Raw genomic sequence first — 25,076 nt, forward strand, 5'->3', positions numbered from 1 at the left:
AGGTGGGAGGATCGCTTGAGCTGGGGAGCAGAGGTTTCAGGGATTCCAGATTGTACCACTGCACTCCAGCCTGGGTGACAGAGCGAGACCCTGTCTCAATAAAATAAAATGTGAATAATAGAAAACCCCGGGCGAAGGGTATACAGGCATTTCTTTGACTATTTCTGCAACTTTTTATAAATTTGAAAATTTCCCAGATAAAAGGTTTAAAATATGGCCCAAAAGAGAAAGCATGCATTGCAGGAGCACCGCCTGGCATTCTGGTATGCTGGATCCATCTTTCCTGACACTGTGAAAGGATCGGCATCCAGTTGGTAAAATAACCAAATCCTGCCACTCTAGTCCACCTCCTCGTCCCTGCCAGCTGCCTGATACCAGCTTCATTCCTAGTGTCTGGCTTTGGCTTGTTTCTGCTGTCCGCAATCCTTTCCCTCTTCTTTCTGCCTTCCTGGCTCTTGTCTATTCTTCAGAGCCCGTTTTGAGCCCATCTCCTCCAAGAAGCCTTCCTGGACTGCTACAGCTCACAGCGTATATTCCCCAAAGACACAAGACCAATTTTACATGTCTTTGTGTGATAGTCATTAATCCTGCTGCTGAATAGTTCTAGCTTTTTGATTATGATGAATTAGTTAGGACTGTACTTCCTGGCCATTGTCAGGGTTGGATGGGGTCATGCAACCAGTTATGGTCAATGAGCTACGAGCGGCAGGGTGTGTCACTTAAGGGCTGGGCCCTCCTTTTCATCTTCACTGGTGACCAGCAATAATATTCCAGTCATGGCTGCTCCATCAGCCTGGGTCAGAGAGTGGCCACAGCATGGAGCAGAGTTGCAATGGACAGGTAGCAAAAACAAGAAATAGTCCTTTGTTATCTTAAGCCATGGGGATTTGGAGGTTGATATGCTTTGGCTTTGTGTCCCCACCCAAATCTCATCTCGAATTGTAATCCCCCAGGTGTTGAGGGAGGGACCTGGTGGGAGGTGATTGGATCATGGGGGAGGTTTCCCCCATGCTCTTCTCATGATAGTGAGTGAGTTCTCATGAGATCTGATGGTTTTATAAGGGACTCTTCCCCTCTCACTTTCTACACATGCTCTCTTACCTGCTGCTGGGTAAGACATGACTGCTTTCCCTTCCACCATGATTGTAAATTTCCTGAGGCCACCCCAGCCATGTGGAACTGTGAGTCAATTTCTTTATAAATTACCCTGTCTCGGGCAGTTCTTTATAGCAGTGTGAGAATGGACTAATACAGGGGTTATTCATTCTCTTAGCTAACCTATCCTGTCCTGCACTTATACATCATGCCTTTACAAATGTTGTTCCCTCTACTTAGAATGTTCGCCCTCCTTTCACCTGGCAAGTGATCATTAATCTTCCAAAGACCCGTTCAAGTATCATCTCCTTGCTAAGGTCCTGTAGAGTTAGAAACATCCTTCCAGGCACTGCTTCTGTTTGGTCATTCAACATCGTGTGTTTACTGTATAGCAGGCGCTATGCTAGGTGCTGGGTTCATACAGCCTCCATACAACCAAGCCCCTGCCTTCCTGGGGCTTCCATAGGGAAGACTTTAAGTTTACAGCCTCAGTCTCCTTCTCTTGATATAAATGCCATGAGGGTAGAACTCAGACCTAGTCATGTTTGTATTTCAGCAACTGGCAGAGAGTAGGACGCCAGTAACTATTTGCTAAAAGTCAGAATTGCACCTCTTTTTTTGAGCAAACCCAGCCCTCATCCATCCTACTGGTGTATGCAATTCACACATTTTCATGACCCCTGTTTTGTCTCCCTTCCTGGATCTCAGGCCCTTTGGGAGTGAGGCTGTGCCTTACCGTTCTATGTGTGAGTCAGAGCTGCTGGTCCAGGGAGGCCTGGACACACACGAGCTATGCAGCAGATGTCTTGCTCACAGCTCGTAGAAATGGGGATGGAGACCATCATAAACTCATTCCAACAATGACATTACTTATGCAGAAAGTGGCAAACAGGTGACATTGAGATCGAAGGCTTTCCATCTTCAGGTGCTGCTACTGTGTTGTGGGCTTGTCCTTGGGAATGAACAATGGACTGGAGACACAGTCCTAGGCATAGCCCCAGAGTCACCGGTGACTCGGTTGATCATTGGGCTGGTCCTGTCCCTTCTCTGGACCTTGAAGTCCACTTCTGCAGAATGGGGAGTGGATGGGGGATCTTCACTTCTCTGTTTCCTCAAAGACAACCTAAGTGGGTTCATGTGAGATAACCCCAGAAAGATCCCAGAAGGAGCATGTGGGGGAATCTGCTTTTTATGCATTGTTTAAGGGGTGGGAGAACAGCTCTGGCCTGGTCCAGGCCATTGCACACACTGTCCTTGTGGCCTGGACTCCTGGGAACATTTCTGGCATTGGAGGGGGAAGGTCTGAGTGTGCTATTTTCCAAACAGTGCTGCTTCCCCGTCCCAAGAGAAAAAAACTGGCAGAGGAGAGCCGTGCCCTCTCACCCCTCGTCTCTGCATGGTGGTAACACTTCAGTGGGCTCTCTAATGAGCCTGCACCCCTCCCTGAAGCCATGGCTTGTTTCCTTCTCCCGGGAGCCTGGCACTGAGCCCTGGATGCTGTCATTGTCTTGGGGACAGACTCCCCTCTCCCCAGCGCCTTCCGTGGCTCACACCACTAGGTTGGGCAACTTTGCCCCGAACCAGGCTCGCACTCTAGAGATCCTTGAGCGGTTCCTCCATCCCCGTGGCTGCTGAGAGCAGCGCAAATCGGCTCAGCTGGTGCTGTGTGCGCATGTGCGCCTTTCCGTCTGGCAAGTTCTCAGGCTGGGCGAGGGGGGCTGATCTGCAGACACTTCATTCACAACTTGTTGTTGGTTGGTATTTCTCTTCCAAGGGAGGCGGAGGTGTGGTTGCAAAATAAATCTTAGGTTTTTTTTTTTCTCCTCCCCAAAGAAATCATTGTGTTGTAATGCGGGGAGAGCCCGAGCCGATGACATTTTTATGGGGCTGCCTCTGGTGAAGACTGGCGTGTCTGCTTGGGCCATCCAGAGGGTCCGTAGATCTCTTTCTCTCTCCCATCGCCATCCCCCGCCCCCTTTCTCTCACAGTAATACAACTTCAGTTCAATACTTGTCTAGAATTCTCAGTGGGGCTACCTAGGCTAAGAGGGGGCGGGGGCGGGGGAGATGACATCATATCCTCACCAGCGGATTGGCTGCTTGCAGGCTTCAGGAATGATATCATCTCTGCTTGTGCCTCCCCACCCCCCTTTACTTCCAGTCCTTTCCTGGCCGGGCAAGGTCCCCCTCCCCAGCACCCCACCCCAGGATACCCCGTTGCCTTGGAGACCACAGTTTTCCACCCCGTTGTCTGAAGGAATGGCAATTCATTATATGTGTGACGTGGGGGTGAAGGGTGCAGGGAGGGAGACCCGGGCTGGACGGTTGGGAAGGAAGGTCGTGGACAACAAAATAATGAACAAAAATATGTTTCACGCATGAGAAGCTGTCCGAGATGGTAGTGAGGGAGAGGTCATGGCAAACAGTGTTTATGGCATGGTAAAGTGAAGATTCCAAAAAAAAAAAAAAAAAAAAAACGTAAGAAGTGGCCAAGATAGTGTGGAAAACATCCACCCCCTCCCAGAGACAGCTCATTAGGAAGGTTTTGGAGGGAGACTCGCAGGAGGTCGGGGGCTGCTGTGTTATCTTTGGAGGAAAGGCCATCCCTTCTCTTCCCCTCCGCAGACATATCCAGTGAGACAACTCTCTCCCTAGCAAGCTTTTCTCAGGGAGCAGGCAGTTTCTTGAAAAAAATGAACCAGATGAGGATCCACCCACCTCCAGAAACAAAGACTGTGGCTGTCTCCAAGAATGAAGCACCAGTCTCTTAGTTGGTATCCCCAGGAGACCAAGGTGGGAGGGAAGCATTACCCGTCGAGGTTGTATGTGGTGTGTGTCTGTATCCGGGTGTGTTTCCATGATCTGTGGATGAACTGCATATGCCAATCGTGTTCACTAGGGAATATTTCAATCCTGATTTCCCTGGGACAGGTTAAAGACAGCAGCTGACAAATTCCCCTGGGTCCTGTCCTACCTCCTCACACACCTTCCCCACTGTTGTTTCTTTCCAGAGGCACTCAATCTCTCTGCTTGCACTGTTCATATGTGTCTATTTATCGTATTTCTCTAGGTGTGTTTAATGTTGATTTTCTTGTCCAGGGCATTCTTTAAATTCAGCAATTCAAGGTTTGAGGTTTAGAATATTGGCGGAGCCTCCTGGCAGGGATTCTGCCTTTTTGGATCCCTAATGATGTGTCAACCCCTAACTCTGTCTCTACTTGGCCTCTTATAGGCTGCCTTGAGGCTGTTACAGGTGATTCTGAAACTATAACTCTCTAGTTAGAAGGAAAATAGGTGCATGGCAAAAAGAGATGTTAAACAGGTACCCGCACCTACCTGAGTGTTGAAGAATGTTGGGTAATAAGGGGAGAGTCGATAGATGCATTTTAGGAACAGATTGCTTTAAAATGTGTGTGCAGAGATTGGTGTATATTTTTTTTTTTTTTTTTTTTTTTTTTTGAGACGGGGTCTCGCTCTGTCACCCAGGCTGGAGTGCAGTGGCCGGATCTCATGCAAGCTCCGCCTCCCGGGTTCACGCCATTCTCCTGCCTCAGCCTCCCGAGTAGCTGGGACTACAGGCGCCCGCCACCTCGCCCGGCTAGTTTTTTGTATTTTTTAGTAGAGACGGGGTTTCACCGGGTTAGCCAGGATGGTCTCGATCTCCTGACCTTGTGATCCACCCGTCTCGGCCTCCCAAAGTGCTGGGATTACAGGCTTGAGCCACCGCGCCCGGCCTGGTGTATATTTTTTCCCTATGTCTACAGCATACTAACAACTCAATAAAAGTTGGCTATTGTTATCTTCTTGTTTATTCTTACAGATTTTGTCAGCTAAAAGTGCAGTTTTAAATACCAGCTAAAATGGATGAGAACTCTATACATTATACGCAGACATACATACACATACATGTGCGGGTCTGTGTGTACGTGCGTGTCTCTATATATACATACATATCTCTGTCTGTGGATCTCTGTGTGTGTGTCTATGTGATTGTATGTCCTCATTTCTGTTTTTGAGCTTTCTCAAATGTTTTGCAGTGAGTAGGTATTACAAATATAATCAGGGAAAAGAAGTTATTTTAAAAAATCGGTCATTGGGCAGGATGTTCCAAAGGGCAGATGAATGTAACTTCCAAGATGAAGTAACCGGATGTCTGTCAACTCAGAAAACAAGGTATGCGTTTGTCCCCTGTGGGGTGGTGACGTGAACCTCTCTGGAGTCCTGTGGCTCCTCTTCTTTCTGCCCGTGGCCTAATTTCTTGGCTTTAAAAGAAATGCAACTTCTCTGAGTGCCAGGAATGGAGGTGATCTCGGGCAGCCTTCTAATCCACCCTCCTCCCATCTAAACTGAAAAGTGGATATTAATCCAAGATTTCCACAATCTGTCACCTTAGAATCCACATGCCCAAAACCAAAGTCATAATTTCTGAAACTGTCTCCTACCACCCCCTAAAGTTCCTGTGTTTGCCCCAAGAACCACTATTTTTATCCAAGCCAAAACATGTAAGGTCATTTTTGATTATTCTCTGTATGTCAGTCTCCAAGAGTCACCAAGAACAGTTCATGTTTCCTTCCAAGTATGCCGTTGTAATCATCCTTTCCACTGTCCCACTTTTCGAATTCAAGCCATTTCTTTCAAATTCCAGCTTAAATGCCTTCTCCTCCATGAAGACTTCCTTGATCACTCCTACCTTTACAGATGAACGGCTAACTGGAATACCAACAAAATAAACAGACTTTAGTCCTGCCATCCATTCTGGCCCATGCAGCCTGGCATTGTTTAGTGGATCACACCTGGCTTCCCACCCAGGCCACATGACTCTAGAGAGAAAGACTCAGTAAGGTCACGTAGTAGGAGCTCAATAGAATTTATTGGTTAAACAAGAGGAAAGCCACTTCTTCTCTTGACAAGCCATGTTGGTATTTTACCTTCTTCCTTTTATAGATATAGCCTCCCAAACGCCTGACCTGAATGCCTACCATTTAATTTAAGCTAGCGTTTCTCTCTTTCCTAGTCTAATTTCTCACATGTTCTTGTCCTTTAAGATATTGATGAAACTCTACCTAACTTCCACCTTTAGAGTTTAATTATTCTCCCAGTAAGTAGTTCCATATTCTCTTAATTGATTTGAAAGACAGGACAGTCCAAGGTTTAAGGGTGTGGATTCTGGAGCCAGACCACCTAGATCTGGGGGGTCTAATATGGTAACCGCTAGCCACATGCACCATGTAAATTTAAATACATTACAGTTAAATAAAATTTAAAATTCACTTCATCAGTCACACCAGTGACTTTTCAAGGACTTAATAGCCACGTGTGGCCAGTGGTGACCCCACTGGAAAGCACAGACGTGGGACATATCTATCACTGCAGAAAGGCCTAATGCAGAGCACAGACTAGATCCACTGTGTGTGCAACCTTAAGCAGAAATACTGTATTTGACTTTCTGGGCCAATTTCCTCATGATTCCTACCTTGTTGAGTTGTTCAAGCCTTAAATGAGTGAATACACATAAAATACTTGGAATATGTCTAGTGCATAACCACCACTCACTCATAGTTGGTTGCTGCATTCTGCACCAAGCTTGTGTTCTAGCTATGAATTCATCTCTGTGACCTATCATGGGTCTGTCTTGCATTTTTCGGTAACAGCATTCTCAGGGCCTTCTGCCAAGGGCCCTCTTTGATCTCCCTTAAAGGACAGCATTATCTGACCAGAGGTATTCATGGGGTCCACCTTCCTACTCAGTGCCATACACATTTCTTTATAAAGACATCAGCCCCCCTTAAAAGTAAGAAGTGCTCTGTGTGGGAGCTGGGGAGGGGCTGTGAGGTTGGCAGTGAGCCCCTGTGGCTTTCAGGATGGGCTCCTTGTCTTGGTCACCACCAGGCCAGGGAAGCTCTGTTTTCTCCCGAGGACCTGGGGCAGCGAGTAGAGAAGCTGGAATGATGTTTAATCAGCCTGGGCATTCCTCACTGGTGACCTAATGAGCCGGCATGACTAAATGACCATTAGACGGAATGTTTGTGTGAACTGCAATAGAAAAGTTCCTCTCAACTTCCTGAAAAGGAAGATAATATATCTAAATAGCTTCCTGTCTTTTTGCTGCCAAGCAGCAGCCGCAGCAGCAAAATAGATTCTGCAGCAGGGAAATATTTAGCACGTTGGGTGTGCTCAGCCCGTCTCTGTTTGGAAGGGTGAACCAGAAGGGGAGTGAGTGGGGCAGGAGACATTCCCAGATGCCGGTGATGTTTGGAGAGATGATTGACAATTTGTTTCTGGGGGGGAGATTAGGAAGACACGGGCCAGGTATAGAGGGTGTTGAGGAGCATAGGACAGAGACGGTAACCTTTCAGGATCTTGTTGCTCACCTTGATGTGGTGAGCAACAGGTCGGGGCCTGGAGCAATCTTTGCTTTGGTTCTTAGAAACCTCGGTTCATGTTTTAGCAGGAAAGGGAAGGACAGACTGCTTCCTGCCTGCCAAATTGCTTCCAAGCCCCTATGCTTGTCTCTTTGGAAGACCTCTCCATTGCTGTTAAAAATATGCTTAGGGGCTTTGCTTTGAATGGAAACGGCTACTTCGTGCAGTCAAACCACAAAACAGAATCCGGAAAATCCCATCTTCCATTTGCCATGGCTCGAGTGTGGGCACGGCAGAACGTTCTTAGAAGGTCACATCGTAGGTCCCCTAAGCCCTCGTCCCCGAGGTGTTTGCAGTGTGGCAAAGGAGGTCGAGAGAGGGAGGAGGAAGCACGAGGTGTGCCCATCTGTGCTGTCCTGGCTGGCAGTGTCCCTGAGGACCAGCTCTTGCAGACTTAGCCAGGTACCTGTGGGCTCAGCTTGGCTGGGACTGTCTCAGGAGTGGGCCCCTCTCTCTACACCCCTCCCCAGACCCCATTTATCCCTGTCTCAAACCACAGGCTACACCAAGCCCTATTAGCAGCTGTTCTTGGGATCCAGACCAGAGATTGGCAAACTTCTTCTTAAAGGGCCAGAAAGCAAAAAAATCCTAGGCTTTGTAGGCCAAGAGGCAAAGTTAAGGCTATTAGGGAGGTACTTATATAATCATTTTAAAATAAAAGAACGCTTTTTAGTTAGAGGGCCATGAAAAAGTGGGCAGTGGGCTGGATTTGGCCTGTGGGCCGTAGTTTGCTGACCCGTGATACAGGGTGTAGACTGACGAACAACTTCTTTTCCATGGATGGGAAATATCCATTGAGAAGTTACTATGTACTGGGTGCTGCACTGAATGCTGGGACATAGACGAAAAACAAAGCAAGACAGAGTGGAACACAGGATGTGTCTTGTCTAATTGCTCGCTTTCTAACGGGATGGTAGATTTCTTAAGAGGTTGCTTCAACACTAGATTGTAGGTAAGTTCAGGGGCACACATGTTCAGAAGGAAGAGGCTGGAGAGGGGTGTGTAGCCCAGCTACAACATGTGGGGTGTGTGTGCGTGCAAGAGAGCGAGGAAGCGAGCAGGCAAGAGCTTGCCATATGTGGCTATTTCAACTTCAATGAAGTAAACTCAAATTAAAAATTCAGTGCTCAGTTGTACCAGTGACACTTCAATTGCTCAGTTGCCACGTGGGCTAGTGGCAGCCATATTGGAAAGAGAAGGGGAGCGAAAGAGAGAAAAAGAAATATGACAAGAGAGGAACATGGGATAACAAGAGAGGGGAAGATAGGATGACGAGAGAGGGGAAGATGGGATGACTGGAGGGGGAAGATGGGATGACTGGAGAGGGGAAGATGGGATGACTGGAGAGGGGAAGATGGGATGACAGGAGAGGGGAAGATGGGATGACAGGAGGGGGAAGATGGGATGACTGGAGGGGGAAGATGGGATGACAGGAGAGGGGAAGATGGGCTAACAAGAGAGGGAAAGCAGGCTTTCTAGCTCAGAGCTCAGAAGATTCCCTGTTCTTTAGGTCCCTTGAGATTGATCAGGAATCTTCTTGGCCACGGCAAAGCAACCAGAAGGGCAGGGATTCCACACAGAAGGCATGAGAGAGGCAAATATGCCAAGATTGAAAGTGCATGGAATTCTGGGAGCAAAAAATGCCAGCCAAGGAAGGGCAGGAGATGAGACTGGAGAGTAGGCAGGAAGGCAGAGCGCCAGGTCTGCCTGTGTTTGTTATTCTCTGGTGGAAGGGGTCAGTAGCAGACTCAGCTTCCATTGCCCCTGCTTCAAAACAACCGTGAGGTACACTCTTGTGATTGTCTCTAACGTTAAAGAAGAGGGGACTGAGGATCTATTTAAGCGATGCCCAAGGGCACAGAAAAGAGAAGATAGGGCTGCAGTGAAATCAGGACCTTCGTTTGTGTTCCTTATACCATCCCATCCTCTGTCCCTCGTAAATGTCACCGAGCCACCCAGACGCTACTGCTGTGCCCTTGGTTGCTCTCGGCCCACAGAGGTTTTGACAGGAGCTGTGGCTCTCCAAGCCACAAGTTCTCTGTGGCTCTTTCAATTTCGATTAATCAACATGAAATAACATTTAACACTCAGTTGCTCATTTGTGCAAACCATATTTCAAGTGCCCAGTGGCCCTGTGTGGTTAGTGATCACCATATTGGACAGCACAGATATAGGACAGTTCAGATATAGGACAGTTCCCTCATCACAGAGAGTTCTGCTGGACAGCGCTGGTGTAGATTCACCAAACTTGGGAGCAGAAATCTCTGTTCTTTGCCGAGCTTCGGGAAGCTGTTAGACGTGAAAAGAAGAAAAGAAAAGAAAGCTCAGCTCTTCTTCACAAACGGGCTGTCCCTCACAATGTGGGAATGTGTCACCACCCCTCAGTGCAGTGAGCGAGGGAGAAGAGGCACAAAATGGGGCTGAGGTGGGGACTTCGTGTTTTCCCCAATATTACTAAGCAACCGAGTCCTAAAATCTCCAAAGCCAGCCACAGAACTTTGTTTACCAGGAAGAAAACACTTGAAAAGGAGAATATTTGGCGGAAATGCACTTGGGATTAACAGGTCCCCCCTCCCTTTCTTTTTCTTTTAATGCTGTTTTGTTTTTCTTCTGGGTTGTTCAAGGTACTGACCTAGCACTCAGCCCCTTTTGCCAAGAAACTCTTTCCCTGCCTAATTAGCCTGCGGTATTGTTCCTGGGTTCTGGGAAGGGAGGGGAGGGGGAGGGTGGAGGGGAGGAGGGCAGGGCTGGGCAGGGCCAATGAGGAGCCTCAAAGAAGCTGGAGGGAGGGGGCGCTGGGGCTGGTCATTAGATACTGAGGTCTTGAAAATCCCTCTGTAATTAATTTTCTCCTGCATTCATTAGAGAAATGTTGGAACTGGTGGAAGAGGGAGGGATTTGTTGCCCCTGGGCTGCTTTTCAGGGAGACTTAAGGGAAGGATGGTAATCTGTTGGAGAGTTGGACTGAGGACGCTGTGGCCAGGGTTTGCAGGAGACTCTCCTGCCCATGGTAGGAGAATACCACTCAAAACGGGCTACAGGGAGGCACGGGGTTCATTTCAACTCGAGCTGGGTAATGGTACACAACTCTTCAGAAACCTGGAGTGTCTGTGGGTGTGAGTGTGTGAGAATGTGTGTGCTTATATGTGTGCATGTGTATACACACACACCCACCCACATGCACACACAAATCACTGCTTCCCAAATATTCACCCATGGATGCTGGATATACAGATTTAGGACTTGTCTCTCAAGAGCTGCTTCTCTCCTCTTCCTTGTCCCCAATCTTACAAATATAGTTGCCTTAAATGTAGATTAGAGCGTTGCCTGCTTGCATTCCCTCAAACAATTCCATTTTAGTCTGAACAGATGTGATCATTTTCCCCGTGCTTTTTCTCAATTATTAAGAATTCGTTGTGATTACTCTCTTACAATTGACTTTCTAGCACTGTGGAAAAGAGTCCTGAGAAGATTCCAATAAATGCTTCTAGAACCTGCCAGCCCACAGATGTCGTATCCTGAGTCCCCGTGTGTTAAACATGACATTTGGAGGCTGAAAGTCAGTACACATTGAGAATTCAATGCCAATTCCCTGGTCCTGTTGGTCACTTTTATGGAAATTAGAGTTGAGCCCCATGTTTTCTAGATTCGGGTCCTGTATGGATTTTATCAATTTGACCAGTGGCTTAGTGGTTTTTTTTAAGTGGTGGTCCACATCTGACAAGCAGTAATATATCTTTAAGCTTGTCTCCAAGGCTAGCACCTTCCATTTCCTAATTCAGTGAAGTTCTGTCCAAAGAGGGAGGCTCAGCCTATTTGATCCTGCTACTATTTTCTAAGTGGTCAAACCAGTGAATCAGAGGTATGGGTTTAAGCTCTGGGATCAAATGGTGTCCTCTTCACTGACTGTTAACTAAAATTGATAGATCTCCCGTAGAAAGAGGTCATATGGGATGGATAGGCTTGTTAATGGAATAGAAGATGGCTAGTTCACCTGGGATCAGTACTTTGGCTCCAGCTCTCTTCTGCTATTGGCTGGGCCCAGGCAACTTGGGAGGCTAAGTCAGAAACAGCAACGCTGGGCCTCTAAACACAGAGGCACAGCTCCCAGACACTCCATCCGCAATCCCTGTTGCCTGGTGAATGCCCTGCTTCCCTAAACCTTTTAGGCTGAGGGTGTCCTTGGTAGGACAAAGGCTCTGAGGACCACCTCCCCAGCTCTACCCACTGGCCATCACCAAGTCCTCCAGCAGTGGGAAGAATCTGACCCATTCCATTTGGGCCACATGGCTCTTATTTCCTTTGATGGAGGGATTAGAGGAGAGAGGACACAAAATAAATGAGAAGAATGTGGGGTGCATGCCCCTGGTAGGAAATGGGACTGGGAATGCGGGTGATAAGAACAAGATGGAATCTACTATCAGTGCCCCTGGGAAGCTGTCCATGCCCTCTCTCTTCTCTGGCTCATCCCTACTACATTCTTCCCAGCAGCTGTTTCAACTCTTCTCCTCCTTCCTCAGGCCTCCACATCCACCCCCATCATTCACAGAAGATGACTTCACCTCCAGCTCACTGAAAGGACTGAGCCATTGGTCTATACTGACTCCAAGTGGCCTACAAGTCTGGCTATGCCATTGGAAAGACCTGGGTTTCAATCTACCTTCTGGCATTTTTTATAGTGGTTTATGGGCAATTTAATTAACCTCTCTTGGGCTCAGTTTCCTCACATATAAAATGGGGCTGTTGTGAGGATTAAACAGTGCAGAGAACTTACACGTAAACAAAAAGTTAGATTAACCATTCATTGTTACTACTACTAATGATTGTTGTTATAATACTGCTACTATAGCCACCACCACCTGTAGCATTCACTCCGTCCAAGTGCAGCCTCACTTTCTTCCAGAGTCCTACCTCTTGTCTAAGGCTGGCCTCCCCACTGGAACAGAAACCATCTGTTCCTACCTTACTCCACATGGTTATCTCCAGCACCTTTACACCCCCTCCTTCTTGCCAGTGTCTCCTTGGTGTTCAAATATGTTCAGGTTTCACATTTAACTTCCCAAATGCTTCCCTGCCCCCCTATTTTTTAAAAATTATTCCCTCAAACCACAGTCTCATCTCTTTCCTTCCTTACACTAACAGATTTATCCAAAGAATCATCTGTGCTTATTGACACCACTTCCTTACCGCCCACTCCCTCTTCAACCCACTGAATTTGCCTCTGCCCCACTGCTCTGGTGCAATGGAACTTTCAAAGGTCTTTCTCATCGTCCTCTTCCAACCTACTCATTCCTGCAGGAGCGTCTGGCTCTGTTGATCCGGGCAGTCATCCCCAAACCTTCTTCTCCACAGGTGTCCATGAGCCTGTTTCTCCCTGAATCTTCTTTTCTTTTGCACAAGTCTCAGTATCATCTCAGTGTGCCCCCAGTGTCATCTTTTTGACCCTTTCTCTGGATGGTCTCACACCGTCCCTCTTCAGCCATGATTGTTCCCAGGATTCTGCCATCTGCCAAATTCACATCTCCAGCTCTGGCCTCTGCTGTGCTCCAGATTCTCATTGCCAGCTCCTTGCCCTCTTACGCAAGAATATCCCTCTCAGCCCGTCCAGTCCCTATATCTGATACTAAACTGTCAGTCATCTAGTGGGTCTGCTTATTTTTTTCTCCATCACTCATCCTGTAATCATTGGTCTTGTTGAACCTACCTTCAAATTTGTCCTTTGATCTAGTACTTTGCCTTCCCATGAGTTCTCTGCCTTTGGAAGTCCCTGCCTCCTGCTTGGATAGTTGATATGGCCTCTGAATGGCTCTCTTTGGTCCAGCCTCCTTTTGCCCCTGGTTTCTGTGTCCCATGGACAGCAGGGTAATCTAAACTGAGAGTGATCATGTAATTTTTCATCTAAATGAAAGTGCTTTTATGAGTGAATGGGGATTCCATTGATAATTATGCCAGGGGATTATCCTGGGCAGACAGAGATGTGCGTTCACTGTGTTAAAATGACGTTCTGATTATGTCATTTCCTGATCTGAGAATCTTATGTGCCCCTCCCCCATGATAACATGTAATCTTGCTCATGTTTGTAATTCCAGTGATTTGGGAAAGCCGAGGCAGGAGGATCATTTGAGGCCAGGAGTTTGAGACCAGCTTGGGCAATATAGTGAGACCTCTGTCTCTATAAAAATAAAAAAGCTTATCCCGGCATGTTGGTACATGCCTATGCTCAGGAGGCTGAGGCAGGAGGACGACTTGAGCCCAGGAGGTGGAGGCTGCAGTGAGCTACGGTTGCACCACTCCTGCCTGGGCAACAGAATGAGACTGAGTCAAAACAAAACAAAACAAAACAAAAAAGAAACCATGTAATCTCAGCACTGCATCTGTGGCTCTGTCATAATCTGGCCTCCTTCAGTTCTTTGAGGAGGGTGTGAGACCACCCAGGGAGAGGGTCAAAAAGATGACACTGGGGGCACACTGAGATGATACTGAGACTTGCACAAAAGAAAAGAAGATTCAGGGAGAAACAGGCTCATGGACACCTGTGGAGAAGGTTTGGGGATGACTGCCCAGATCAACAGAGCCAGACACTCCTGCAAGAATGAGTAGGTTGGAAGAGGATGATGAGTAAGACATTTGAAAGTTCCATTGCACCAGAGCAGTGGGGCAGAGGCAAATTCAGTGGGTTGAAATTCAGTGGGTTGAACCTCACTCACTCTGGGCTCTCTCTGCACCTGACGGTCCTTAATGCTTCATCATTTCCTGAAATGCTTTGTCCCCTCCTGTCTTCAGCCTGTGCTCTCATGGTTCCCTCCCAGAAGCCCCGGCTGTATCTCCATCCAAGGTCAAGGCTCAGCTCACATGCCACCTCTTCCCTGAAGTCTTTACTAATACCGGCTGTTTGAATGAATTTTTTTACTCTTCTCTGTTCTGGCAGCACCTTTCACAATGTACCCAATATTCTGAGTTATCTGTGTACACAGATGTTTTCCCTGAAGACCCAGCGCTTGGGGGACAGGGCTGGGTAACATCCTTCTCTGCAACTCTGAGAGCTATTAGCATGGTTTCTTGCTTCACGAATGAAGTGGGGATGGAATGTTCTAAGCACCTTCCCTGTGCTGAGTGATCACATGGCCCCTGTTCCAGCTTCACAGCCCTGCATGATGGAGATCATATATATGCTTCCCACTCCCACCCTGCTCCTTTTATTTATTTTTTTGTTATTTTTTTGTGTTCTTTTGTTTTGTTTGCGGCGGAGTCTCGCTCTGCGCCCAGGCTGGAGTGCAGTGGTGTGATCTCGGCTCACTGCAACCTCTGCCTCCCAGGTTGAAGAGATTCTCCTGCCTCAGCCTCCTGAGTAGCTGGGATTACAGACATCTGCCACAACGCCCAGCTAATCTATGTATTTTTAGTAGAGACAGGGTTTCACCATGTTGGTCAGGCTGGTCTCGAACTCTTGACCTCAGGCAATCCGCCAACCTCAGCCTCCCAAAGTGTGGGGATTACAGACTTGAGCCACCGTGCCTGGCCATCCATTCTTCCTTCAAATAGAAGAAAGATAAGCCTGGAGAGATGAAGTAATCCACATAGTTGGGGAGTGACAGAAATGCTTTTCAAACTGAATCTTGTCTTCTACTGAGAAAATGCCTACCATGTGGGATCATGAATGACTTCTAATCCTATGGCCTTCCCATCCACCGTGTTGCCCCTAATGATTGTTTATTGAACAAGATTTCATAAAAAGATGGCACGGGACAGTGAAATTCACAATGGGCTCTCAACGTGCTCTTCTTCCAGCAAAACAATCCCCAAACATTTCTATTCAGGGGAAATTAGAGTAAAATATCAATTGAGGTCAATATTGAGCAGAAAAGTAAGTCATAGAGCAGCTGCCTAACAGAGATTGTAGGTGGAGGTGAGGGTTGGGTATAAATATTTTCTGCCTTGGTTATGGTGTGAGAGATTTCTTTTTAAGCAAAATGACCTATTGGAACTTTCAATTTTTAAGATGCAAAATCTCCTTGTTCTCTTCTCTTTCCTCATCACTGTTTAACTAACAGGATGGCTGCGTCCCTAAGGAAAGTTGACCATCGCCAGTGCCTGCCTCTTGGGTGCAATAGAAAATATGACAGTGAGATAAAACCAGTCAGGGGAATCAAACCCGAAAGCCAGAAGAGGTCATTGGGAGGACCCTTGAATGAATGACTTTTCTTGCCACGTGAGTCATTTTCACTTGGTGGTTCTTAACTGTGCATTTGATGTGTTTGTACGGAAAAGTGACAAAGAAGTAGAGGCCCTTGGAATGCCACTGTCATCCTATAACTCCCTCACTCACCATCTGATATATGGGCTGCTCTGAGATGTCATTTCTGCCTCCTGGACAAGGCCCCAATGTCTAAAATGGTTTAAACAAGGGGACTTTATTGGAAACGTACAAAAAGAATTGGAGCAGGAAAGCAAAGGTGGAGAAGGCAGAAAGGCTCCCTACCTATACCGGGTAATGACCTGTGCATGTATTAAGGTGAGTGATATAAGACTCTACTCTCAACAACGGAACTTCCAAAGCTTTGTATCATACACATATACTTATTGTTTACATAAGTTTATGGTGCATCCTTGCTGTGAGGGTTCTATTTGTCTAATACAAAACTTTCCCCACCAAAAAACCATCTTATGGACCCCTCGGAGCAATGCCTGGGATGCAGCACATTACAGTTCATCCTTTGTCTCTCTCCTTCTCCTCCTCTGGAACACAGTGGCCAGAAGGAAGATGGAACCACAAACCCAGGAATCTGAAAATCTCATTGTTGGTATTGTGCTGAACCCCTGTCAACTCCAGTGGGGATGGCACCAGGTTCAGGAGGCTGGAGACGAGACCCAGAGCCAGCAGATGAGACATGGGCTGGGGGCTTACATACAGGGGAGAGAGTCCGGTGGTGGCGGGCTGGGCAGGAGCTACTTGCAAAGAGCATGCAGTTTATGTAACATTTTCACTTAGCACCCTTCCCCTGACAGTCTCCACCTGGCAACCTTTACTGGACTCCCAAACAAAGAGCCTTGATCCCTGCATGGCCCATGTTCCGCAGGAAGGGCTGGGCATTCTGATGTTCCTCACAGATAAAAAATGAATCTCTGCGTTGGCTCCTCCCAGATTCCTTAGCTTGGAACTCTGAAAACACAGTCAGGTGCATCTGCCATACAGCGTTGTTCTCAGGGTATGCGTAAGTTATTGCTATCAGGTGCATTTACCATACAGTTGGTAGAGAGGGGAGATCTCGAATTAGCCACCAACTGTTCCAAGTCCCTGCAGCTCCTTTCAGTCATCAACTCCTGTTACACCAGACGGGATAAGGGCTGCAGTGGGTGGTGGCAAAAGAGGTACTTGGAGAGGGCGCGGATGCACAAGAAGAGGGAGGAGCTATACAAAGAGGCGAATACAGATCAGCCCGGGAGTTGTGACCTGTTCGATTTCCCACCGGGGCCGGTTCACCCCTCCTGAGGCAACCTGGTGGTCTCGTGCTCTCGGGAGGTCACCAAATTGATCATGTTGATGGTGAATTTAGTGCAGATGCCTGATCAGCCCAGAACTTCTGGACCCAAAGATCCTCTTATCTTAGGCACACGGGAATGAAATAATGTCTTTTGCACCAACTTGGATGGAGTTGGAGGCCATTATTCTATGTGAAGTAACTCAGGAATGGAAAACCAAATATTGTACTTTCTCATTTATAAGTGGGACTTAAGCTATGAGGATGCAAAGGCATGAGTGATATAATGGACTTTGGGGACTTGGGGTGGGGAGAAGGTTGGGAGGGGGTTAGGGATAAAATACTGCATATTGGGTACACTGTTTGGATGGCGGGTGCACTACAATCTCAGAAATCACCACTAAAGAACTTATCCATGTAACCAAAAGCCATCTATACCCCCAAAACTATTGAAATAATAAAAACGAAAAAAAAAAACCCAAACAGGTGAATAAACAAAGCCTGGGAGAAGTACCCTGGCTGATTGCTTCTCAGTACATTTCAGACTGATTGACTCACTAGGAATGTGGGGACAAGAACCTTACCCCACCCTTCTAGAAGTCTCCCCAACTATACTTGTTTGAGACTATACATAATTTGGGCCAGGAGAGATTCAAATCATCTAGACCAGGTGTCAGCAAACTAAGACCAAGGCTAAAACTGACTTACTGCCTATATATATATTATATAATATGATATATAATATATATTATATATTATATAAAATATATAATATATTATATTATATATATATTATATATAAATATTTATAAATAGAGACAATATATAAATTTTATAAATACATACATATTATATATACAAATATATATGTAAAATACAATATATATATATATATATATAATATATATTATATTAATACATATATAATTAATAAAATATTATATATATTATATAATTAATAATATATATATATGTTACATATATATTATATTATATGTAATATAATATGGCAACCAATGGGCATGGCTGTGTTCTAATATAATTATATATATAATTTATATATTTTTTTATATATTATATATATTATATATATTATATATAATATATGTATTATATATAAACATATATATATATTATATAATATATTATATATAAACATATATAATATATTATATAATATATTATATATAAACATATATAATATATAATATAATATATAATATATAAACATATAATATATAATATATAATATATAATATAATATATAATATATAATATATAATATAATATATAATAAATATAAAAAATATATAAATTATATATATATAATTAGAACACAGCCATGCCCATTGGTTGCCATATTATCTATGGCTGGTTTTGCCATACAACAATAGAGTTGAGAAGTTGCAACAAAGACTGTATGATCTGCAAAGCCTAAAATATCTGCTATCTGGCCCTTTCCAGGAAAACTGTAACCACTGAAAGTCCACTGTTTCGATTCTGGGCAAGATGCTATGGCAGAAACGGGACCATGATGAACTACGTAGAAAAATACATAAGGCCATGTGAGCTCTTAAACAAGTTTTTGGTTATATATAAAGTAGAAAATAAAGAGCCACCCCTAATTCTATCACCCTCTAGTAAGAACTGTTAATATTTTGCTGTGTTTGCATTTAGCTGTCTCTGTACACATATAAAAATAAAAGTATATATAATTACATAATTAAAATCCTACTGTGTTTAGTTTTGTATCTTCTATATGTTTGTGTTTTACAGTTTTTGGTGACCATTTTAAATGTCCTTGAAAATGCCTTGTTAACATGAATTTTAATAACTTTTTAATATATGTCACGACATCATTTGACTTCTAGATAATTTTTGGTTATTCCTAATTCAAAATATTGTTTGCTATATCAAACAGCATGAACAGAAATTTTTGTCTGATTCTTTGATTATTTCCTTGAGATAGATTCCCAGAAGTGGAATTACTGGGTTAAAGGGTAAGGACAATTTTCAGGGTCTTGATAACATATTGCCAAATTGCTTTCCAGAAAGATTGTACCAATTTATGTTCCCACCAGCAATGTACGAAATTGCCACCTTACCCTACTCTCACCAGCACTGTGCACTATCATTTTAAAAAGTTACCAAATTGATAGGCAAAAATTGCATTTTGTTGTTTTGATTTGAATTTCTTTGATTACTGGTGAGGTTAAACATTTTTTTCATATGTTAAACACTTCTTCGTATGTTTATGGCCAAAGGGAATCTTAATAATGGTCTTCAAGTGTGCAAAGGGGTTATTTAGTAGATTGGGACCAGCTGTTCTCAAAAAGAAACTGGAAACATTTAAACTTCAGCAAGAAAGCAATAGGCCAAAGGTTCTTCAGTGAAAGATGGTCCTAAGAGTGGTCAAACTCTACTGAAACTTATGATACAGCTCAGCATCTCTTTACTCAAGGTGCAAGGAGAACCAAGAAAAATAGTTGTAAATTGCTGGGTGCTTGTAAGTGCTAGAGATACTGCTCACATGTACATATGTTTGCATTTAAATGCTCACAAAAGCCCTACAAGAAACATGGGACTTAGACATAATTTATTATTGATTATCCAAAGTAGGATTGGAATCTTCATCGTAAAATCCTGGATTCATAACCATTCTGCTATAATGCCTCTGAGAGAACAGAAAATGAACTTTTCTGGCTCAAAGGTTTTGGAAATTCTTCATAAAATGAAGGAAACGTGAATTCACCTCCCAACCCCTCAGCATGACATCTTCTCTCCAGCACAAATCACAGCCTAGTTGTTTGCTGCATAAACCTTTTATTGGCTGCCGTTTCCTTAGGACGAGAGCAAAACCTTTGACTTGACCCGTACCATCAGCCTGGACTCTGCTGATTCCTGCCCTCACCTCTAGTTTGCTTCTCTTCAGCCCACCTACTGGACTAGATCCCTATCTATCTCAGGACATCTTGCAAAAGTTGTTCCCTTTGCAGAAACTGTCTCCTTACCACCAGTCTCTAACCACCACATGTGTGCATGCATGCATACACACACAAAAACATACATGGTTCTCTTGATATGTCTTGTATTTCTCCTTCAAAGAAATATTGTGTGATTATTTGATGAATGCCTGTCTCTCCCACTGGGACCATCAGTTTAGAAATGATGTGGATATGCTCACCAAGTTATTTGCAGAGCTTAGCAGAGTGGGATAGAAGAGGTATGGAACAAATATTTATTGACTAAATGGACGAATGAGTGAGTGAATGAATATAAGCTCCCTGCTACTATACCTGGGCTGTGCATGTTCTCAGTATTACATCCAACCTGGTCCTGGTTTTTCCCTCTGCCTATCCTATCCCTCTTTTTACCCCTAACCAAACAGCTTTCCTAACCTCTTCAGCCCCTCTGATTGTCAGCTCATTTGGAAGTTCATGGAGGGTAGGAACAGCCTCTCATTTCTTCAGTGGCTGTCTCAGCGTCTAGCAAGGGGCCGTGGACTTAGTCAGTACCCAGCGTTTATACTGAGTGAATTCATTTGGACAACTGCTGGCTATCAACCTGCCTCCTTCTTTTTGCAGACCCACGCCGGAGACCTCACCAGGTGCACATATTTCCTGCTGCTGAATGGCTTAGACTGGGATTTGCAAGGAATCACGAAGTTCAAGACCTCTGCCTTTCTTTTAGAAGAAGGCACCAGCTGGTTCTCCAATGTTGAAGGTCTTCTCCAGAGATGTGAGTTCATTCCAGGACCCATGCCAGCATTTAAACAGTGCTCTGATCCTTTGTTCAGGGCAAGATAATCAGATGGTCAGTGCAGAGGACTCCCCATGATACCAATTCTGGCAGTGGTTGGGCAGGGTTTGCTCTTGTGATCAGACACAAGGTGAACCTGGGCAGGGATTTTTGGTTGTTTTTATTTAAGGATATCCCAGACCCTTTGAGCAGTATCCGGCACATAGCAGTACTCAAAATTGGATGGATGAATCTATATATTCTTGGGCCACAGGGGCATGCAGAAGGAGTGAAAACACAAGAAGGAAGACATTGTTTTGGCTGCTGACATTTCCTGAGAGAGCTGAGGAGTCCCCTTCATTTCAGGCATGGGACCCAGATGGCTGAGTGATGGGTGAACAGCCCTTTTTCTCCAGCTCTGCATGCCTCATTCCCAACCCTCTATCCTGAGCTCCAGGGAAGGCCCTCATGCGATTTAGCATCAGAGCTCTAATTAGATGACTTTCTTACTCTGGGCACATGTCTGGACCTTCTGGGCCACTGGTGGAGGAATAGAGGAAGAAACCCCAGCCCCTCTGGTGTGTGGTGGTCTGGGCCCCTTCAACTTGGCCACTTCCGTATCCCAACCCCAAGCACACCTGATCACCATATCCCTGGTACTCCCATGGAATGGCTGTGATGGTACCTGGATCAACGCATACATTTGGGCATCTGCATAGCGCCATATTGTTTTCCGTTTATAACTTATCTATTTTGTTATCCATCTATGCACCTGTTAATCACTCACTCATCACAAGGTCTCTGAGACTATACTACATTTTAATTATGTTTCTAGGGATGAATGGTGATACAAACCTGAATGAGACACCTCTGTAGCATTTGGGGCTTCTCTGTACCCATCCTCATTCACTGTCCATGTCAGGGAAGCAGGGAGGGTGGTGTGGAGCAGGGACTAGGGCCAGACATCTCTGGGTTGGAATATGGGTCTGCCACCTGCTCTGTGACTCTGCAGCTTAGAGAGGTTAAAGGACATTGAAACATAGAGTTGATAATAGTACCTATGTCATGAGGTTATAGAGAAACACAGAGAAAGCCATCAATTAAGTTAATGGTTGGTATTTTTATTTACAGACCTTAAGGTGCGGGGAGATTACAACTTGCTTAAGGTCTCATAGCTAGAAGATGTCAGAGTGATAACTCAAACCATGTCACGTGACTCTAAGCCCAAAGAGGCCTCTAGAAGGTTGTTTGATCTTCTGAAGGAAGCACAAATCACCATTCCAACATGAAAGATGGAGAAACTTAAGTCCAGAGAGATTTAAAGGACTTGTCAAAGGCAATGAAACAAGTGGTATGTGAGCTTAGGTCTCCTGGCTTCCAGTCCAATGTTCTTCGAATATGATTTTCAGCCACTGGGAAGGCCAAATGGTACATGAGAGTAAGTCACTTAGGATAAAATAAAAGTCCATGCTAAAAATAGCCTTCCACCTTGCAAATGAATGGGATTTCCCTGAAGGAAAGATAGACTGCTGTAGAACACCATAAAGTTAGCTTTCTGAGATCCTTTGTCTACCCAGTGTCTACCCAGCTAGTACACAGTGTGCAGCCACTCTGCATGGGAAGTTCTGGGAAGGGTTTCAACCAGTACACTCACTCCTGCTGGTTGTGACCAGCAGGACAATTGCTGAGCCACATTCTGAGCACCTTCACGTGGAAGTGGGATCTTACAGAAATCTAGGGCATAAAGGAGACAGGGATATTAGACCCTGGCTACTTTAACATACTCACTTTACAGATGAGGAAACTGAGGCCCACGGAGGATAAATGACTTGCTCAAGGTTAGCCAGTTGGTCAATGGCAAAGATTAAACCAGAATCCAGGTCTTCTCTCTCCAGCCAGAGTCTTCAAGTAAAGTCCCTAGGAGGTCAAGCCAACTCTTGCTGCTGCTGCCAGTCTAAGGACAGATGTGGCCACTTTCTCCAAAGTATCTCAGAAAGCTAACTTTATGGCGTTCTACAGAAGTCCTAGCTTTCCTTCAGGGGAACCCTACTCATTTGCAAGATGGAAGGTTATCTTTAGCATGGACTTTTATTTTCTCCTAAGTGACTTACTCTCTCATGTACCGTTTGGCCTTCACAGCAGCTGAAAAGACGGTTCCTAGGAAAATCTAGAACATTTATGCTTATGTGTGTTGCAGTTCTCCTTAGTGAGTAGAAGGGCAGAAGCCCATAGTGGGTGGTGTTTAGACTGGGAGGAGGGAGACGCTGGAGTCAGCCAGGGAGTGAGGACTAGGCATGTTCCTTTCAAGTGGGATTTGTTCAATTGCAAGTGAGAAAAAAGCTAAACTTAAACTAGACTTAAAAAAAAGAAATCCATTGGCTCATTTAAGAACTACCACAACTCCTTCAGGCACAGCTTGATCTAGAGATTTAAATCATGTTAAATCATTTAAACTACTTTATTTGCCTCCATCTGTGGTGGAGACCTTTGGGGTTCATTCTTAAGTAGTTCTTACCTTCTGGGTCACATTGGACGGCCATATTTCCCTGTCCCTTTGAGTTTAGGCAAGTCACATGACAACTTCTAGCCAATAAAATGAGTGTATTATGTCTCTATTTCCCACTTCAGGAACTCTGAAAGCCGCATGTTGAGATGGCCTCATTACAGATGGAGAGCGCCTGAACCCCCAAGTTAAGGAACAGCAGAAGAGAGTTGCCCTGGAAAATCATCTGACCCACATTGGACTTTATGTGAGGGAGAAATAAACCTTTATTATGTTAAGCTACACAATAATAATAATAATAACAATAATTGTGTTTATTTGTTACCTCAGCTTAGCATGGCCTTCCTACCTGACACACATCTCTGGGTTTTGCTCTTCTCCGCATTGGTTTAATTCTCAGGCAGGTTCTCCCTCCGGGCTCCTGGGCTCACACCCCCATGTCCAGCAGAATGAGCCACTTCTCTAGATTCATGAACCATGAATCTAGAGAGGGCAGCCTGAGGAATGTGCTGACTGGCCAGGCATGGGTCAGGTGCCCTCCAGGGCAAGACTGATACTGGGTTTTCCAGAGAAAAATGGGGACACTGGTATCAGAAGAAAGGTGAGCATCAAGACCAAGATGTCCACACAGGTCTGGTGAGTCCCCACCTCAGTGATAGTCCCCCTGCACGGCCATGGATGAAGGTTGGCCTTGCAGCTAAAACCCAAGCTCTGGAAGCCCATGCTCTCACCCTGGTTCTCAATCACTTACTATAGGTACCATCTTGAGCACGTAGGTGAAACTCTTTAAGACTCAGTCTTCTCACCTGCAAATAGTAATAATTATGGCACCTGATTGCAATGACCTGAGCAAGGCTAGCTGGCTCTTGAGGGCAGCAGTTGAGCAGGAAGGGGAACTCTACGTGGACTCCTGTGAACCCCAGGAATAAAAGCCTAGGACACACCAAGGCGCCTCTGATGATCACCACTACTACCCTTCTTGAACAGGAAAATATTCTCAAAACAGATCTTCCTTTTGTAAACCTTTGAGCCCAGGGCAGCACAGAAGTTTGCAGGTTTTCAGCTCGTGCTTCTCTTCTCCACTCCTGTCTTTTACACTTAAGGTAACTGTAAAGCAAGATAAGGTTCTAAAGTGAGCACTCTTTGTGGGGTATTATTTATGGGCAGCAAATGGGACAGAGACTATTTCCCCTTCCAGGGGACTCAGGGTCTCTGGTATAAAAATGTAGGACTGGGGTGGTGAGAGTTCAGAGGGTGGAAATGGTGATTGGCTTCTGAATTTGCAGGCACAGCCAGATGGTTCTGATGTCGACATTACCCTTCCCAGGCTCACTGCCATCACTTGTGGGGAAACGCCAACTTGTGTGCATTTTGAGTGTGTCTTTGCAAACATCCTGCAATCACATAAATAACTGGGCTTCATCTGCCCTTCGCCTTCCCATTTTGTACCCACATTTCCCATAGCATTCCACTTCTCCACATTGTCTCGCTGTGGAATTAAAATGCTCCTTTCCAGAGCAGCAATTAGAGAGATTATTTGACCGGACCAAGACTAGGGACTGGTACTTCTTCCAAAAAGACCGGGTGTTTATTATGTACCAGGCACAGGGCTTAGAATTTTGAATGTTTTATCTGATTTAATTCTTCCAAAATTTCAGTGAGGTGAATATCAGTTTCATCTCCATCTTCTGCAGGCAAGGAAGCGGAGACAAAGAGAATTTATAGATGGGAGCCTGAAGCTAGCAAAGAGTGGAGACAGGGCTTCAGTTTAGGCAACTGGAGTCCAGAGCCCCTGTGTGTAGTCCCAAAGCTCTGTCTCCCACATCCTTTCAGAGTGGCT

At 45.2% G+C, this 25,076-nt stretch overlaps 1 long non-coding RNA gene across 1 annotated transcript; it reads left to right on the forward strand.

Moving 5' to 3' along the window:
* The first annotated feature begins 15,510 nt into the window (after positions 1 to 15,510).
* Positions 15,511 to 23,544, forward strand: LOC126939921 (uncharacterized). The gene is made up of 3 exons (XR_007720495.1): positions 15,511 to 15,725; positions 20,580 to 20,733; positions 23,362 to 23,544. It is a non-coding gene; the product is annotated as an uncharacterized LOC126939921 (long non-coding RNA).
* The last annotated feature ends 1,532 nt before the right edge of the window (positions 23,545 to 25,076 follow it).

Source organism: Macaca thibetana, chromosome 16 (assembly GCF_024542745.1).
Source record: "Macaca thibetana thibetana isolate TM-01 chromosome 16, ASM2454274v1, whole genome shotgun sequence".
Lineage (NCBI taxonomy): Eukaryota > Metazoa > Chordata > Mammalia > Primates > Cercopithecidae > Macaca > Macaca thibetana.